The sequence below is a fragment of the Amblyomma maculatum genome, chromosome 2, assembly GCF_055883805.1.
Source record: "Amblyomma maculatum isolate TAMU_Amacu chromosome 2, ASM5588380v1, whole genome shotgun sequence".
Taxonomy (NCBI): domain Eukaryota; kingdom Metazoa; phylum Arthropoda; class Arachnida; order Ixodida; family Ixodidae; genus Amblyomma; species Amblyomma maculatum.
The window spans coordinates 222556294-222571066 of NC_139345.1; the positions used below are offsets into that span (position 1 = coordinate 222556294).

Below are 14773 nucleotides of genomic sequence, written 5' to 3' on the forward strand. Positions count from 1 at the left end.
CTCACATGCAGAAATATGGTATGAAATGGCAGAATATATATCAAGTTCCTCGAATCCCCTTTTCCCTAGCCGCGTATTCACTGCTGCTATAATATATCATTAAATAACATTGTGCATATCAAAGTAAAGTCTCCTGCAATACAGCAGGTTTCCCCTCTACGTTCCATGAGGCAGTCGGCAAAGCGGGAGAAAAGTGGAAAATTCGTTTCATTGAAACAGCTATTTTTATGCAACATTGATTATACCGCGTGCATGATATATATAGACACTATATCATTTGAGCCTGCTGATATAATTATACATCGCGCAACAGACGGTGAAATTAACTGTTATTTACACAAATCTTGAAATAAAGCTTTAACCGCGCGCTAATTGAGCCCCGGCGGGGATGGTACACTCTGTAGTTGATCGCGAGTTGCCATGAACTCATGCTTGAATTTGCGAACTGGTAGGTGCTGATTTTCTGTTTGAAGCATACTTAGTATTAAATGCCTAAGATTGCCGCGGTAAACTGCTATGAACCTACGAATGTAATTGTTCGTTTTTTTATGGTTAAATGGTAACCTCTGCATTAAAACAACCTCATCATAAAGTTAACATAACCCTAAGCAAACCCACGGTAAACCGAAGAGATCACGTGCCTTTAAGGTTTATATGTTAACCGTCAATTACTTTTGCCAGTGCCCTCGAAACCTATCAATCCTAAACGCTCATAAATTCGTTTCGCAGGTATAAGCCTCAGTGAGTTTACCTTTCGTACGCGGTGAAGAAAAGATGCGGTGAGCTTTTATGAGCTTTCACCCGGATCCGGTGCACTTTGCCCTGCGACTTTCTACTGCTTTTCATGCATCCCTAGAACAAATTGACAAAATATTTTTGTCAGAAACTTGCAGCAGTTACTATGTGGTTCAATCGGTATTTACCAGCTTGAGCTCGATGTCACGGGCTTTAGTCGAGCTGCAGAAGCAGCATTATGATGGAAACCAAATGCGAAAACGGAAATGTGGTTTGCGATTGATATGACAGCCCGAGGTGCTCAAAATAACCCACGTACTGCTTTGGGAAGTATAAATCCGCATGGACTATATAATCTCTGCAAAAGCACTTATAATATACAGTGTTCAGCAACTTAACCGTCTTGGAAAATTTGCCCATCTCGACCGGTGGAAACATTTTCCAAGACGGTTCCGATAAAGTTGCTGAACACTATATACGTAACTAGGTCGTGCTATTTTGGCTAAATGAAGCTGCAGGTGTTCTACTGCCCCACACTTGGTTTGTGTGGACGATATTCGGTTAAAAGAACATTGTATGCATTCACTCCAAGCCATATTTTTTCATGCAAAGACCTACTGCCGCTTGTGTCAAGACGAGGGCTCCACAGAAGCCGTAGAAAAAAAGGAAAGAAAAACGACTTCGACGCTTCTTGAACGACGGTCTTGAATGAAGAGGGAGGGGAGGGAGGGGGCGTGAAGAAGAAAGAAAACTGCTTCTCGCTGCGCGGGACCCGTTGCCCCACCGAGTCCATCGGTCCATCTTTTCTCCCTGCGGCAAAGCGGAAAGAACCACAGGGAGGCGAAAGGCATCCAGGCACCCTACCACGGGGCGACAAAAAAAAAAGAGTTGCATGCACCGCACACAGAGAGATTCTCCCTGCTTTTGCAGCTTCTCCCACCCCCCTCCCCCCTTCTTGAGGTCACGTGTCCAAATGGCGGAAGAAAACCTCCCGCGCGAGCTAAGATGCGCGGCGCCACTCAGTCGACGGCCAACCTCCGTGTGGGCTCGATGCTAGAGTCTAATTTTTGTTCTCCGCTTTTAATTCGCGCAAATTCAATCGGTCTCTACTTTCTGCAGCAGTCAGCGTTTGAAAAGAACAGCCCACATATGCAGCTGATGATTGCAGCCGTTCTGTACAGATTCTTCGTGCCGAAGTTCACCAAAACATGCGTAAGTACATGATCTTTCGGTCTTGATCAGAGGAGCTTTTTGCTAGATTCAATATTATACTGAACATAATAATGTATTGTTTTGAAGCATATGCTCATCTTGTTATATACTCTTTGCATCTTTATTTGTGCATCCTTGCACACACACACACACACACACACACACACACACACACACACACACACACACACACACACACACACACACATATATATATATATATATATATATATATATATATATATATATATATATATAAAGGAAAGAAGCCAACAGTCGGCGAGGCCAAGGAAAGCATTGGGGATTGCACTTTGTCTTTTTTTTATTTTTACTTCGATAATCACATAAATTAGTAATGTAATCTGTTCAGGAGAAAGATAATTAAACGCAAAGAAGAAATATATATATTGTTACGACGTTTATTTACACAGATGGTAGGATACGCTGGAGATTAGCACACCACAGTAGGCAGACCCAGCTTCCTCGTCCTCTTCCGCTTATTCCACCAAACCTCATCTTCCTTCAATAAGGACCGCGGGAAGTGCGTGACACTGCCCCCTTCGCAGACGATGCCCGCCGGGCGAGTCAAGGTTCGTCACGTTGATAGAAGGGCTTCATGCGGGCCACGTGGACTACTTGAGTCTTCCGAGAACGACGCCCTTGGGTGGTCACGCGAGAGACTGCAAAGTTTACTGCGCTGAGGCGTTCCAATACAACGAAAGGGCCAGTATAGTGGTGCAACAGTTTCTGGCACAAGCCGCGCTAACGCAACGGCGTCCAAAGCCACACCAAGTCACCAGGGACATAATTAACATCTTGATGACGCTTGTCGTAGCGTTGCTTGTAGCGTTCCTGGGAGGCTAGAGTGCAAAGTCTAGCGAGTCGACGAGCTTCTTCAGCCAAAGAGAGAGTATGCGCTAGTGAAGTTTCAGCAGGGAGTGAGAAAGGCAGAAACGTGTCCAAAGTGCTTCGTGGAGGTCGTGCATAGAGAAGAAAAAACGGACTGTAGCCTGTCGTTTCGTGCTTAGCAGTGTTAAATGCGTATGTTTTAAACGAAAGGACTTCATCCCAGTTTTTGTGGCGCGAGTCGACATACATTGCGAGCATATTGCTAAGCGTCCGATTGGTGCGTTCGTTAAGACCATCTGTTTGTGGGTGGTAAGGAGTTGAATGGCGAAATCGGGATGAGCAGAGGCGAAGAAGTTCTTCTACAACTTCTGCCGTAAACTGTCGGCCACGATCGCTTATTAACACACGAGGAGGCCAATGTCGAAGAATGATGGACCGTAGTAGGAACGCCGAGACATCAGAAGCAGTGGCTGACGGTATAGCAGCAGTTTCACAGTACCGCGTAAGGTAGTCTACGCACACTATGACCCAGCGGTTTCCGTTGGAGGAACGGGGAAACGGTCCTAGAAGATCAATTCCTGCCTGTTCCAATGGGGTTCGTGGTGGCGTTATAGGCTGAAGATGACCCGGCGGTGAGCAGGTTGGGTGCTTGAAACGCTGGCACTGGAGGCAGCTGGCCACATAACGTTGAGTAGTTTGACGCATCTTCGGCCAATAAAAACGTTCCTTAGTCCTGTGCAATGTCCTCGCGAAACCCAAGTGTCAAGCTGTGGCATCGTCGTGCATTACCCGAAGAACCTGACACCTAAGACTTGTAGGAACTACCAGAAGAAGCCGCGCACCTACTGACGAATAGTTCTTCCTGTATAGTACACCGTCACGAATTCAGAATGAGGTCTTAGGGTTCCGGGAACTTGCTGCCTCAAAAAGCGGCGCCAACTCGTTGTCGTGCCGCTGCGCAATCTTGAATTCGCCAACATCAGGGAAACTTGTAGAGATAGCAGCTATATATTCATCCAGGACCTCATTGTCGCAATCAGTAGTTTCAAGTGGCAAAGAATATATCTGAGCCGTTTGGAAACAAAGCTGCGGCTGGCTGCGGTGGCAGAATTGGCTCATTTTGCTGTAGTCTGGGTTCTTGGGTGTCTCCTGCCCCAAAATGCTCGCCTTTCACTTCTAATATGGAGGCACACTCACTATACCGATCAGGTAAGTCCAATAACAACAGATTTTGTTCGATACGACAATATACTGCAATTGTTTCTGGAGCGCATATATATATGCGCATCTTGTTGCTACGTACATTTATATATATATATATATATATATATATATATATATATATATATATATATATATATATATAATCGATGTGTGCGCATTTCGCTCTGATTGCGCAGGAAGACGTGCTGAGCCGACTTGGAAACGAGCTAGGGCGGAGGAATTAGCTCTTTTCGCTGCAGTCCGAGGTCCGATCTCCTCTGCCCCAAAACGCCCGTCTTTCACTTCTTCATATCGAAGTGCATGCACTGACATGTATACCGATCATCATCATCATCATCATCATCATCATCATCAGCCTGATTATACCCACTGCAGGGCGAAGGCCTCTCCCATATCTCTCCACTTAACCCGGTTCTGTGCTAGCTGCATCCACTTGACCCCTGCGAACTTCTTAATCTCATCCACCCACCTAACTTTCTGCCGCCCCCTGCTACGCTTTCCTTCCCTTGGAATCCAGTTTGTTACCCTCAGCGACCATCGGTTATCCTCTCTTCGCACTACATGTCCTGCCCATGTCCATTTCTTCTTCTTAATTTCCACTAGAATGTCGTTAACTTGAGTTATTTCTCTGACCCACTCTGCACGCTTTCTATCTCTTAATGTTACCCCTACCATTTTTCGTTCCATAGCCCTCTGGGTTGTCCTCAACTTAAGTAGAACTCTCTTGGTTAGCCTCCACGTTTCAGCCCCATAGGTGAGTACAGGCAAGATGCAACTGTTGTATACTTTCCTCTTGAGCGATACCGGTAAGCTGCTAGTCATAATCTGCGAGTGCTTGCCAAATGCGCTCCATCCCAATCTTATTCTTCTTGTTATACCGATCAGGTAAGTCAAATTAGCGCTGATTTTCTTCTATACGATAATGTACTGTTTTTATGCATTGTTTTGAGACTTATGTGCATCTTGTTACTGTAAATTCATATTTTGTAATTGGTGTGCGCGCCTTGCGCTGATCGTGCAGGGAGGCGATATCAGCTGATCTGGAAACTGGCTGCGACAGTGGAAGCTCGTTTCGCCGAAGCCCGAAGTCCTTGGTCTCCTCCACACTAAAACGTGGCCTTTCACTTCTTTATGGCGGTGCACTTGCTGGACAGGTATTAGCGCTGATTTTGTACGGGAAATTCGATTATCCGACTCACATCATTTGGATGCATGCAACCCAGTTTAATGTCAAATGCAACCACTGATATAAATATTGCAGTACCCCTCGCCATAGGAGCGATCAGAAGCTGTACAAGCATCATCGCTGCTGCCAAGCCGAAGCTCGTGCCAGGACTGAGTACACGATTTATGCCAAGTACGTGGTTGTTTCTTTTTTGCGGCTGTTAATGTCTATACGTCAAAATTGATGATTGAGTGATGCGGTATGCTGGCAAGGTAAGTGAGCCAGCGCGTTCATTTTGTGGATTATGGAGTTATATATGTGATGCACACAGATCTGAGCCGTTTCACATTGATTTTGCTCTGTGCGCTTGCTTTCTAGGCAAGCAGTTGTATTTTCATCGTGCGGATTCCTGGTGCTTACATGCTCATGAGGTGTTCAGCTAACTTGTTTCAAGCTTTAAAAATTTACAACGGGTTCTATAAGCTTCTAAGAGTTGGGCTGTCTAAATAGCCGTCTTGGCTGATGAGACAATTTTTAAAATAATGCTCGGTTGTTAAATAACGAAAATAAATCAGATGACTTATCGTTAAATATCCGGTCGCTTTTGCTGTAAAAGTTCCATCTAGTTTGAGAAAATTAAGCTGTATTCTACGGAATAAACTTATTGTAGGTGTCATGTAAATATCGCGGAAACTGTTTGTTCTGCCGCGTTGGAATCCCTCATGCGCGCTCTATGACAGGCGCGGACACTTGGTTTTGCTAGAATTATTAAATTGCAGCATTAGCATGCAAGAAAGCGCTACGGGAGGATAAGGTTTGAGTGCGCTACGGTTGCAAATTGCAACATCACGACTCCAGCAAAACGAAGTGATCGCGCCTTTCTCGCGGATTCACGGATCCTGATTACCTATTGCGGCTTTGCGCTAATGCGTTTTCAGTAGGGTCGCATGAAGTCAAACGCATAAAATATATTGATGTGATAGTGCAGTTGGTGGCAGTGAGCAGACCTTTTTCTACCTTTCCACCCTATATTTGCCTGCAATGTAAATGTCCAGACGAAAATGAAGTATTTAATTAAAATACTTGTCTTCGTACAGCTGACCAAGATGGAACCTGCCGCAGATCCGACCAGTCGCAGACATCAAGTTATCGACAGGCTGCCAAAAGAAGACCAAGCCTCAAGCCCATCTTCCATATGTGGCACACGCGTGTTCTATAGTCAGTCATATATCCATGCTTATTAAAAAGCAAATCGCGAGCTTTTTCTGAACGCTGTTGACAAATAAATTTTTCGCAAAATACTGCAGCTTTTGTTTCTTCATGGCATCAGAAAAGCTACGCTTTTTTTATGCATTTGTATGCGCTACCCCGCTATATACGCATGGGCCACGATATATTAAATGCATGGCATGAATACCTGCACGAGGGGCGATGCCGGACGCTATCAGCCGTCTGCCGGCCAATAACCGGCGTCGGGAAGCAACCGGCCGACGTACGGTCTTTCGTCAGCAAAATAGCTAGCGCAGACGAACTGCCGACCATTCAGTAACGTTGGCAGATGGCCGGCCCATGTGCGGCAGGTGGTCGGTCACGTCGGTCCAAGAAGTGGGTCCGAGTCAATTGCCGAAAATCGGCCAACGTTAGGTCAGTGTCAATCCCCGACGCCGGCCCTTAGTCGAGTGCCGAAGGTTGGTCGGCGAGAGAGGTCGGCGATACCTTTTGCCACACACTTTTTTTGCTTGGGTTTATTGCGACAGGCAGCTACAGGATGCCCTGACCGGCCTCGACGTGATAAGTCTTTCGTTATGTCGATGACTTCTTTGTAAATTTTAGGACTGACCCAAGTAACTTGACTTCCCGTGTGGGCCATCTTTTCACGATATTTGAAACTCACCTTTTCCCTTTTCGTCTGACAAAGGAATTGCCAAACAAAGGACGCATACATGACAGTCATCGACCACAGCGAACACCTTTGCTGGCGCTATGAGCCTCGTGCACAAGAAAAAGGACCTTGCGATGGATGGATGGATGGATGGATGGATGGATGGATGGATGGATGGATGGATGGATGGATGGATGGATGGATGGATGGATGGATGGATGGATGGATGGATGGATGGATGGATGGATGGATGGATGGATGGATGGATGGATGGATGGATGGATGGATGGATGGATGGATGGATGGATGGATGGATGGATGGATGGATGGATGGATGGATGGATGGATGGATGGATGGATGGATGGATGGATGGATGGATGGATGGATGGATGGATGGATGGATGGATGGATGGATGGATGGATGGATGGATGGATGGATGGATGGATGGATGGATGGATGGATGGATGGATGGATGGATGGATGGATGGATGGATGGATGGATGGATGGATGGATGGATGGATGGATGGATGGATGGATGGATGGATGGATGGATGGATGGATGGATGGATGGATGGATGGATGGATGGATGGATGGATGGATGGATGGATGGATGGATGGATGGATGGATGGATGGATGGATGGATGGATGGATGGATGGATGGATGGATGGATGGATGGATGGATGGATGGATGGATGGATGGATGGATGGATGGATGGATGGATGGATGGATGGATGGATGGATGGATGGATGGATGGATGGATGGATGGATGGATGGATGGATGGATGGATGGATGGATGGATGGATGGATGGATGGATGGATGGATGGATGGATGGATGGATGGATGGATGGATGGATGGATGGATGGATGGATGGATGGATGGATGGATGGATGGATGGATGGATGGATGGATGGATGGATGGATGGATGGATGGATGGATGGATGGATGGATGGATGGATGGATGGATGGAATATAGGAGCGTGAGCGTCCCCTTTGAAACGGGGTGGTAGCAGTAGCTATCATGCTCATTTTTCTCCCTCTATCTTAATTATTGATTTAGATTGGTTAGCTAAATCATCATTCTATTTATTAAATTTTTGTTTCTACATTAATAACATTATGTCACTTCTCTGCTTTTAAGCCACCAATCTTCCAGTCGTTTTTTGCTAGTTTCCACCGCCGGTTTATTCACCCGGCCACTGGTAAATCTAAACCCCAAAGCTTCAGGAACAGTTACTGCGCCTGCATCAACTTCCGGGTGTATACCATTACATTCGAGTATAATATGGTCAATTGTTTGACTGGAGTTACCACATACAACACATGCGTCATATTCATTGTTAATTCTTTTTTTTTGTAGCTGCGTGTTCTAAGGCACCCTGATCTAGCTTTAAAAAGTAGGGCACTGCCTTTTGAGTTATCAAAGAAAGCTTCCTTCCTGATCTGCATTTTTCACTTTCGGTATAATTCCACACTCTGTTTCTTCTCCATCGAATTTATCCAATTTTTACCTTCTGTGTTATTCACCTGATGCTTAATGCTCTTTATTTCTCCGTCCTTGTGACTAGCATACTTAATAGTTAGTTTCCTAGTTCTTTTCCTTCATTGTGAGTCAACGATTTTTAAGTACAGGTATTTAAATACTTTAGCTGCCCATCTGTTACTGTCCAATTTCCTCAGGCGTTCCTCATATAATATTTTACTCTGAGCTTCCCGTACTTCGAAAGATGCCCAGCCCATATCTCCCTGTACCGCCTCATTTGTGGTTTTGCCGTGGGCACCTAGTGCTAAACGTCCAACGGCTCCCTGATTTATTTCTAATGTCGACTGTACCTCTGATTTTAGGCACAAAACCGCATTTCCGAAAGTAAGTCCGGGCACCATAATTCCTTTCCAAACACCCCTGTTGTATCCCCACAATGCCCTATGCTTCATTATCCCGGCATTCCATCGCCCTTTGGCCTTAAGTGATTGCTCATGCTTTCCAATGTATGCCAATCCTTCGTTTACCCATACCCCCAAATATTTATATTCTGCTACTCTGGGTATTTCTTTGAAAGGTTATGTATACTTGCGCAAAAAAACGGGACACAAAAAGGCACATAAACGACATGTACGGAGCGCAACTTCCAACTGGTTTTAATTTTGAAAAAGTGGATAGATTTATACCAGCACTGAGCAAACACAAGAAAAATAAAATAAAAATTAAAAATAGACGCACTGCCCACGTAGCATCCCGCCGCCAAGTGTTCCGCCAGATAGCAAACGTGTAAAACCTGATATCCTTCGATATACAGTAATCAAATACAAGACAAGGCCACGAAACGGATAAAAGGGAAGATAAAGCATGAAGTGAACGATGAACATATAACGTTTCTTAGCAAAAGCAGTGTCAAGGAAATAAAAACAAGTAAAAAGAAAACAAAAATGAAAATCTCGGACGAAGTGCAAAAATTGCTCATCGTAGCAAAAGCAGTATCAAAAAGTAACAAATAACTAGATGCAGAAAGGCCAGAACAAGGCAAAATACGGTGGGGAAAAACCTTATCTAACTAAACAGCAAACGAAGGCTAGGTCAACCCACCAAAACTAAGGTGAGGCAAACAAGAAAAAGAATTCACGCGTGTCCATCTAAGAATGTAATCTCTTTGTCCAGCAGTACGACAGAAGCAGTGCTAATGCATTTGCCACTTGTGTTAGTAATATGAAAGCCTTCTATTATTTCTCTACTAAGTTTAGTTTTAGCATGTGCCAAGATCGAGGTGCTGCTGAACGAAGGCTCGCATTTATGAGTCGTGACATGTTCTGGCAGGCAGCGTCTTTCACTGTTTTGCACTGTCCTTTCATGTTCCCGCAGTCTGTCATTGACACATTTTCCTGTTTGTCCAATGTATACACAACCGCAATTTAGAGGAATGCTGTACACTACGTTGGTGGCGCAACTGACATATCTTTCACTGACAAATTGACGATCTCAGACACCAAATCATCAAGATTGCATCCTGACGGAGCATCTATCATAACTAGGTAGTCATCAACGTACCTCAGAATTTTGAGTACTGCCGTACTTGTTAGATTTTTCTTGATCCGGTTGTCAAGAAACCGGATCAAGAACCGGATCAAGAAAAACCTAACAAGTACGGCAGTACTCAAAATTCTGAGGTACGTTGATGACTACCTAGTTATGATAGATGCTCCGTCAGGATGCAATCTTGATGATTTGGTGTCTGAGATCGTCAATTTGTTTACCATTGAATCCAAAGGCCTGAAGTTTACCTGGGAACTCCCTGAAGACAATTGCATCCAGTTCTTGGACATACAGATCATCTTTGGTGATTCTAAACGCCTTCTGTGCTACAAATACAACCCACGCACAAAGAAAAGTCTCCTTCCGTATGAGAGTGCCCACTCTAAATTGCTAAAACGTGGCATAGTTACAGCTCTTCTTCGAGCAGCGCTCTTCAAAAGTTGTCCGCACCTCATGAAGGACAGCTTCGGAAACCAGGTCGCCCGTCTCGAGAAAGCAGGGTACCCCTACGATGTCATCAGGAGTGTCATTGTGAGTCTTCTACAGAAGTTAAAAGCAGGAGACAAGAAGCCTTCGATACCCACAGTTCCCAGACAACGCATGAAGGTTATTCTGTATCTCCACAAAATTTCACACAACTTAAAGAAGATAGGCCAGAGGCATGATGTAAAGGTTCTTTTCTCAGCTCCCAGTCGTCTATCTAGTATTTGCACTGTCCTGTCCAGGAAGCGGGAGTCATGTGAGAAAAAGCATGGAAAAAGATATGTCAGTTGCGCCACCAACGTAGTGTACAGCATTCCTCTAACTTGTGGTTGTGTATACATTGGACAAACGGGAAAATGTGTCAACGACAGACTACGGGAACATGAAAGGACAGTGCAAAACAGTGAAAGACGCTGCCCGCCAGAACATGTCACGACTCATAAATGCAAGCCTTCGTTCAGCAGTACCTCGATCTTGGCACATACTAAAACTAAACTTAGTAGAGAAATAATAGAAGCCTTTCATATTACTAAAACTGGTGACAAATGAATTAGCACTGCTTCTGTCGTACTGCTGGACAAAGAGATTACATTCTTAGATGGACACGTGTGAATTCTTTTTCTTGTTTGCCTCACCTTAGTTTTGGTTGGTTGTTGACCTAGCCTTCGTTTGCTGTTTAGTTAGATAAGCTTTTTCCCCACCGTGTTTTGCCTTGTTCTGGCCTTTCTGCATCTAGTTATTTCTTACTTTTTGACACTGCTTTTGCTACGATGAGCAATGTTTTACACTTTGTCCGAGATTTTCATTTTTGTTTTCTTTTTACTTGTTTTTATTTCCTTGACACTGCTTTTGCTAACAAATGTTATATGTTCATCGTTCACTGCATGCTTCATCTTCCCTTTTATCCGTGTCGTGGCCTTGTCTTGTATTTGATTACTGTATATCGAAGGATATCAGGTGTTACACGTTTGCTATCTGGCAGAACACTTGGCGGCGGTATGCTACGTGGGCAGTGCGTCTATTTTTTTATTTTTATTTTTATTTTATTTTTCTTGTGTTTGCTTAGTGCCGGTATAAATCTATCGACGTTTTCAAAATTAAAACCAGTTGGAAGCTGCGCTCCGTACATGTCGTTTATGTGCCTTTTTATGTCCCGTTTTTTGCGCAAGTATACATAACCTTTCAAAGATGAACCAACTCGCCCAAACAAGAGTATTACTTAAACATATCTGGGTATTTCATGGCCTTGTATTTTAGGACCCTGATCAGTTGAGCCGTTGAAAATCATTAGACCCGACTTAACTGCGCTAAAACTGAAGCCTAGTGCGTCCCCTTCGTCTCCGCAATACTTAACTAGAGTTTGCAATTCTTCCAGCCTCTCAGCTAGCAGCACAATATCGTCTGCATACATCAAACCGGAGAGGCGCTGCTCTACCGCCTTTCCACCTAATCTATATGACAGGTTAAAACCTAAGTTACTGTCTTGTATCCTCCGTTCCAGGTTTATCTTATAAAGCATGAACAGTAGCGGTGATAGAGGACAGCCTTGTCTTAATGCTTTGCATACTTTGACATCTTACGTACTTATCCTTTCCCATGTAATTTCTACTTTGTTATCCCGGTATATATTTCCTGTAGGAACTCTATTACCTCATAACCGATACCTTCTTCTTTTAATATGTTTCACAGGAGTTTCACCCCTGCTTGCACCTTTAATTTCACCGCCTGCATGGCCAACCTGTACATAACAGATGTTATGGTAATCGGCCTGTAGGATTTTATGTGCATCCTTTCTCCTTTCCCTTTATATTTACTCTGCCGCGAGCTGTCCGGAATTTGCTTATTCGTTATGACTGTTTCCAGAGCTTTTAACAACGTTTCCTCACTTTTTGGATTAAGTACAATAATCAGCCCCTTCATGGATCACTGCCTTGTCGTGGCGGAGGGGCTTGCGAAACTCGATGAAGTCGTGAGCTCTGCTGTGTAGGGCCACACAAGATAGACAGGTCACGGCAGAGAGTTCTGACAAAATGTGATTCACTGGAGAAGATAATGGCAACCCACTCCAGTATTTCCTGCCAAGAAAACCCTATGGCCAGTCACAATACCATTAATGATATGGCGCCGGAAGATGAGTTTGGAAGGCGTCCCACATGTTACTGGGGATGAACAAAGGGCGATTCCTAGTAGCTCCAGGACGAATGAAGCGGCTGGGCTGAAGCCAAAAGGACGCTCAGTTGTGGATGTGTCGGGAAGCGACCGGAAAGTCCGATGTTGCAAGGAGATATATCAAATAGCACCATGGAATGTAAGATCTATGACGCAAGGTAAACTGGATGTCGTCAAGCGAGAAATGGACAGATTGAACACTGATATCTTGGGTATCAGTGAGCTCAAGTGGACCGGAATGGGAGAATTTAACTCCGGCGACCATTATGTCTTTTATTGTGGGCACGAATCCAAGAGAAGGAATTGGGTCGCTCTCATAGTAAACAGAAGAATGGGCAAAGCAGTGCTAGGGTACAACCCCAAAAACGACCGAATGATTTCACTTCGGATCCAAGGTCACCCTTTCAACATAACAGTTATCCAAGTCTATGCACCGACCACTACTGCTGAAGAAGCTGACGTTGAGAGATTTTATGCGGACCTACAATGCCTTTTAGACCGCACCCCATAATCAGACGTCGTTTTTCTCATAGGAGACTGGAATGCTAAGGTCGGGAGTGAAGAAATATCCGGAATTATAGCCAAGTTCGGTCTTGGCGAGCCAAATGAAGCTGGACAGAGGCTAGTAGAGTTTTGTCAAGAAAACAACCTGACCATAGCGAATACTCATTTTCAACAGCACAAGAGGCGCCTGTACACATGGACTTCACCGGACGGTCTGTAGAGGAATCAGATCGATTATATTCTTTGCCGGCAGAGATGGAGAAGCGCTATACAAGCAGCAAAAACAAGGCCTGGGGCCGCTTGTGGCACCGATCATCAGCTTCTTGTTGCCAAAATTAAGCTTCGATTGAAGAAAACGCAGAAAACTAGAAGGCCTTTCAGGTATGATCTGGATCAAATTCCATTAGAATATGCTGTGGAAGTGAGGAATTGATTTCAAGAATTAGATCTTGTGGGGCTCCGCAGCCCCTTTAGGTGTTTTAAACCGCGCGCGCGTCTTTCTATTTGTATTGTGTTTGCACGGGCAGCGCGAGTGCGCATGAGCAAGCAGATAATCTTGAAGGGCGTGATATTAGCGGCGACAGACGAGGGTAAATAAGCGCGTCAGAAGCGAGGCGCGGGGATTTTTTGCGCCGGCGCAAAGGCCGGCGCGGGGCAACCGGCGAGCGTCATGGGCCAGCAGGGTGTACACGGACGACCGAAAGACGATCGCCGACGCGAAGATGGAAGCAGTGCCTGCAGGAACAGCCTAGGCATATTTCTGTGAGTTGCTGTGCCGCGAGGAGCAATCTTTCTTGTGTCGCCGTTAGCGCTTTGGCCCCATTGCTCGTTTTATTCGCTCCGCAGTGTGTGTTGTTCCGCCGCGGTAAGGCCCTGACATTCTTCCCGCTTTCCGTTGGTGTTCTATTGTCGCCCGCATGAACAGCCTGTCCTCAGCGCAGTAGCGCCTTATTTTTCTCTGTTTTGCTTTTTTTTAAAAAAAGCAAAAACACCACAGTCTCTTAAAAACACCGGAATAAACCGGTGTTTTTAAGAGACTGGATTTGTCACTCGTCGGGCGAGACCATGGCTCGCGGACCCGTTTTTTGAAGGCGAGGCCTTCATCTGGCGCCCAACGTGATTTTTGCTCGAGCTTTGGTTTGCCCCGCGAGTGTCGCAACTTTAGTGAGAACATTCCATTTTTTCATGCGTAGCTATGGCGGATAATCTCAACTTACCTGGCGCAAGCGCCCAGTCGAAAGCTGAATTTCCACCTCCCACCCATGCGGGTTCTATGCATGAGCAATTAGGAGACCAGAAAAGTGAACCGTCGGATTTTCAAAGCGGAATTATTGGCCTACTGTCCCAGCTACTTGCGTCAAAGGCACAATTTAGAGAAGTGATGGGAAACGAGCGAGTTTCGTTAACGCCCACTTCCTTGTATCGCGATAACCATCTGCAGCTAAATTTTCCCGTGCCGAGGTTTGAAGGATACGCCGACAAGAAATCTGTTTGCGATTTTCTTCATGAACTC

At 45.1% G+C, this 14773-nt stretch overlaps 1 protein-coding gene across 1 annotated transcript in view; it reads right to left on the reverse strand.

Annotated features, from left to right (window-relative positions):
• The window catches only part of LOC146201343 (motile sperm domain-containing protein 1), a 130397-nt gene that overhangs the window by 3763 nt on the left and 111861 nt on the right, over nt 1-14773 (reverse strand). The window lies entirely within an intron of this gene.